The sequence below is a fragment of the Mustela erminea genome, chromosome 3 (assembly GCF_009829155.1).
Source record: "Mustela erminea isolate mMusErm1 chromosome 3, mMusErm1.Pri, whole genome shotgun sequence".
NCBI classification, from domain to species: domain Eukaryota; kingdom Metazoa; phylum Chordata; class Mammalia; order Carnivora; family Mustelidae; genus Mustela; species Mustela erminea.
Window position 1 is genome coordinate 121,059,141 of NC_045616.1, and position 5,391 is coordinate 121,064,531.

Consider the following 5,391-nt stretch of genomic DNA (forward strand, 5'->3'; position numbering starts at 1 on the left):
TTTTCATGAAGAACCAGCTATTTTAAAACCTAAAAGCAAAGACTCTTGAAATGATTTTGGCTTGATGCAGGAATCATTTAAGGAAACAAACCAAAATCACATACAAATCAATCTAGGTGGCACTTTACCCATTTTTGGAGGAAATAAAGCAAGTTTGCTGTGTGCTTTATGCATTGAGACTGACAGAGAACCTCCCCAGCTGTATAGTGCATGGTCCTTTGAAAGCCCTCTAATGTGACTCCTCCAACAGAACTCTAAGGGGGCAAAGGGAGTGGCTATAAGACATAATAGTTCAGATCTGGGCTCTCAAATAAAAGGTATATGAAGCCAAAATCTGGCTCTGGTGAGCTTATTCTCCCTCCCCCTCTCCCAAAATGTATATACTATACATTTTCTATGTACAATTTCTATTCTATTCTTTTCTATTTCTGATCTTTAACATCACTCTCCAACATACATATATATTCTCCTCCACCAAAACGATCCCAGAATTTCAAATATGTGTTCACGTGTGAGGTTTGGGGTAGAGGGCAGTAGGTCCCTTCCTAGACCAAAACAGTAAATTATGCCACCTACACTAGCCATTGTCATCCTACACAAGTCATTGTCATCCTTCCTTGGATTGTTATGGGCATTGCTGTGAGTATGTGTTCTGGGGCTCTCAAAGACCATGCACACATTTGATGGTCTGCTAGAAGCTCTCATGGCTAAACCTTATTAAAGCAAAAAGATACATAATAGGATCAGCAAGGGGAAAAGACACAAAGGTGGGATCTGGAAAAATCCAGACACAGGCTATGTTCTTCTGAGGTGACCCAGGGCTCCAAGAGAGTTTAAGGGGCTTGGAAGAGTCAAAAATCAAGTAGATGAACAGTACTGGAACCCAAGCCTCTTAGTTCCCTGGTCAATGTTTTTCCTTCCTCCCCACTCCCAAGTACAAAGTCTTAGGGACTGGGGGAGGGGCTAAGATGAGGGCTGGTGAGGGAAGAGGACTCAAAACCTGAGCAGCGCCCCCATAAATTGACACTTCCTATATTTCTAGATGATGTCTGCTTGAAGCAGATGTGGATTTGAAGAATTCCATCAGCAAACTGAGGTCATCCTTGCTGCACGCTGAAGGACCAGAGTCTTGTGCACATGTAAGCAACAAAGGAAATGACCTAACAAAAGGCTAGCTTGTTGACTTTGCCACCAAAGAGAATCCCCCCCTCAACATTTACTGGCTCTGTAACCTCAAGTAAGTCACTAAACCCCATTTAGCCTTAGTTACTCCTTCTCTACAGTGGGAATAACGCTTATCTCATTGGGATATTTTAAGAATAAAGGAGAAAAGGTATGGGAAACACTTAGGGCCCCAGCAGTACCAAATAAATATCTTCTATATCACTCAGAATTCAACCCTGAAAACACTGAAATAACGCTGATTCGTTCAACCAAATGTTATCATTGTCAATGAAAATACAAAGATGAATCAAACATTGACTGGTCTCTGTGCTGGTCTATCAATCCACCTAGCAGGTTCCAGATTCAGAATCTTTCCCTTTTGCTGTTTCTCTGCCTAGAACCTCTCTCTTCAGATTCTTGCATAGATGATTCTTCAGTTGATTCAGATTTCTGCTCAAAGAGGGGATGAGAAAATGTATCAGGAGTTAGGATCTCAGGTGGGATTTGATAATACAGAGATCAGGGCAGAGTGGGCACATCAGGTGAAAAAAAACAACATGAATTAAACCACACAGTAGAAGTGGAGATCCTATTTGGGATGATGGTGAACATTCGACATGGGAAGATAAAACGGGAATGATACGCTAACACCAGTGAGACTTGAAAGTTGTCCTAAATGTTGATGAGTCCTAATACAACAGACCCCAAGAACTTGACCTAAATTATTATTAATTCAACAACTGATCAACCGACTGATATATCTACATATTAATATCCCACATCTCCTTCTTTCACTCTCCTCAGCCCCTATCACCTGTGTGCTGTGCTCTCTCCTTCAAACACACACACACACACACACACACACACACACACACACACTTACAAAGGACCATCTTTTGTTCTCTTATAAACTCAGGGACTCCATTGCCAACCAGGAGCTAAGGGAGAAGCCCATCCCTGACGGCAATCAGAGCTGACAGACAAGTTATGGAAACATAACTTAGGGAAGGCTACAGGGTTGAGTAGATGAGATGCCCATTCATTGACTCAGAGACAAAGGAATAAGAGGAAAAGAAAGGGAGGAGAGGAGTGAGAAGGAAGGGAGAGGGAAGGCAGGACAGAGGAAAAGGAAACTGGAAAAAAAAACAACTCTATAATTTCCCTGAGGGAAGAACGTGGCTGCCAAAACCATTCTTCCTGAGTCACCCTAGTGGGTAGGTAGAGCAGAGAACACCATGTAAGGTAATACTCAGGGATCCATCCTGTGCTGTCTATAAATATCTCTCCCAACCCTGGTTCTGTCTAAGTGCCTAAAATTTCTCCAGTTAGGAATGCAGGCATCTTTGGAGTCCAGTGCTAAAATGTAAATAGCTCTAGGAGGAATCCAACATTAAGCTATTACCAACAATTAGCATTTCAGCAGGAATAAGAATCACAGAACCAAAGATTCTCAAGGCAGAAAGGGATTTTTAAAGGTTAGTTTATGAGACAATGTACTAACATCTGGGACAAGAGAACAATACCCTCAAGAGAGAAAAGTACAGCCCATGCTCTAGATCTGTCTTATCCATCTACCTTCATTTCTTCTTCTTCCCTAAAATTCATTCATTCATTCATTCATTCATTCACTCTATAACTATTTATTGAGTTCTGCCTTAGGCATTGGTGATACAGTACAACCATTAGGTACCAACCACAGTAGGTAAGCTTTTGACAGTCTAGTGGAAAAGTGAGACAGTTATAAAAAATTCTTTAATCTTTGATTTCCCATCCTTAATCTTCTTCTACACATTCCTGTGGTGCATGCTAACCCCTACCTCACATTGTTATCTCCCTTTCGGGAGAGCCTACTACCTTATCCAAAGTCTTCTACAGTTTAATTCCTACCTGTGCTCTAATTTTGTGTGTGTGCTCGTTCTGCTTTCTCATCTAGACTGTAAGTTCCTGAAGGGCACAGGCATTGTTTTGCCTCTTTGTATCTCTTACAAAGCCATGCTCAGGACAAAGCACACAATAGAAATTCAAGAACTTGATGATCCCCATGAATCACGACTATTTTTTCTCACCACTAAACTCCTAGCATTTAGTAGGTACTCCATAGACATTTTCAGAAATAAATAAATACTAGCTGACTGACAATGCAGAGACGATATTTCAGGTAGGGTATCTGAGGAAATGGGCAGGGCACAAGATGGACAGCATTAGTATTCTAGATATTTGAGGCTGGTACCAGGACAAGGAAGAGTAGATGCTAAAAGGGAACAGGAGGGTAGAGAGAAACTTTGACCTCATAATTTTTGTAATATTTATTTCCCAGGTATGAGATAGATTAAAATTCCCTTTAACTTGGCACTTAGAGACTGAAGGGTAGATTATTCAATTGATTTGACATATTGGCTGATTTATTGCAACTCTCAACACACACGGAAAACCTATGAAATCCCAGACACTCTGCTAGACTCTTGAGAGGACAGAATCCACTCACATGCTAACTTATAACACTACTCTGTTATGATTCTGAAGGTCTCTTCTTTGGGTGTCCAGAGGGCAGGCTACAGATGAATATCTGCAGTTATGAATATCAATGACCTTCAATCCTTTTGTCACAGACAGGAAATATCCAGTGCTGCTGGGTAAGACAGAACTACCTTGGGTGAAGCTGTCAGATGGGGCTTCTTTACCTCCTGGCTGCCCTGGGCCTGCCTGGTCAGTTCAATCACACCTTTGTGTGCACATTTATTCTACAACCGCATCTGAAATACCCTTTGCCTGGCAGGTTCTGGAAGCAGACAGCCTTGATTCCATTCCTGACTCCTCCTCTACTTACTGGTGAGGAGAACATGGCCAACCTATGGAATGACAAACAGCACCTTATTTTCTCATCTATAAAGTGGGGATGGTAATAGTGCCTACGTCTGAGAATTAACACTCAGCCATTTCCAGCCTATAGTACATATCTAATAATGTTTTGCTGCATATATAGTTTGCACTGGAAGATATACCTGTCTTTCCAAAACTCACCATTCAAAGAGGGAGACCAGCATTTCCAGTGCAGTGACAGAAGTACTTTGGTAGAATAAAGTAGAGGGGAAAGGAGAAGAAGGAAAGAGGCTGTGCACCCATAATCATGGGGTCAAAGGAGTTTCTAGGAAAATATGAAGGTTGCAATGAGATGTAACATATGAGCCCACCAAGGAGATGAGGAAGGAAGGCTCCAGGTGGAGGGCATCTAACATCTCAGCTGTCAGAGAGGGTGTGGTCTGTTCAGGGGAACAGAAACTTCAGTCTGGCAGAAATCAGACATGGAGGGAGCAATAATAAAAACTGAGGAAAGCAGAAAGAAAAGTGAAAACTGCACTAGCAAAACTAAGCCAGCAGAATTCTAAGGTGGTTGTGCAGAGAAACAAAATACAGAAAGCAACGCGGGTTGTATTAAAGAAATTCCCGGAAGTTCAGGGACTGGTAGTACCAGGACTTCTAGAAGATGGGGAAGGCAGGACTCAACGTAGGAGGGTGGGCTATAACTATATCTTAAGTATCTAAATTGGAAAAATATTGACAAGTATTGAAGCTGGATACTTGAAAGATGGGAGGTTGTTATACTCTTCCCTCCATTTTGGTTTATGTTGGAAACTTTCCATTATAGAGGGTTTAAAAAACAGTTAGGCTTCCAGATGTTCTCCCAAATCTGCATAGCAAGGAAACTACCCCTAACAGATCTTGATGGAAAACTAGAAATTTATCGTTAGGAATGAATAAACTCAAGATTTCCAAATATGCAGGCATCGGGAAGAAATGTGGAAGAGGGTATTATACTCAAAGCAAGGGTACTAAGCAAATAGTTACAGCCTAAATGTTGTTGACTTCCAGCTTTTACTCTCCAGTTGGACTACCAAATCAATGACAGTCATATTCTCCAGGCAAGATACTGGAAGACTTCTACATGAGTAATCTAAGCAGCTCAAGAATAAAGACTTGAGGAGTGCCTGGGTGGTTCAGTGGGTTAAAGCCTCTGCCTTCGGCTCAGGTCATGATCCCAGCGTCCTGGGATCGAGCCCCACATCAGGCTCTCTGCTCAGCAGGGAGCCTGCTTCCTTTCTTCTCTCTGCCTGCCTCTCTGCCTACTTGTGATCTCTGTCTCTCAAACAAGTAAGTAAAATCTTAAAAAAAAAAAAAAAAGAATAAAAGACTTGAAAAACCAAGAGCAGGATTTTTCATAAAGTAGCC

At 41.7% G+C, this 5,391-nt stretch overlaps 1 long non-coding RNA gene across 1 annotated transcript; it reads left to right on the top strand.

Annotated features, from left to right (window-relative positions):
* The first annotated feature begins 1,195 nt into the window (after window positions 1–1,195).
* Window positions 1,196–5,122, top strand: LOC116586814. The gene is made up of 3 exons (XR_004284158.1): window positions 1,196–1,237; window positions 3,941–4,113; window positions 5,035–5,122. It is a non-coding gene; the product is annotated as an uncharacterized LOC116586814 (long non-coding RNA).
* The last annotated feature ends 269 nt before the right edge of the window (window positions 5,123–5,391 follow it).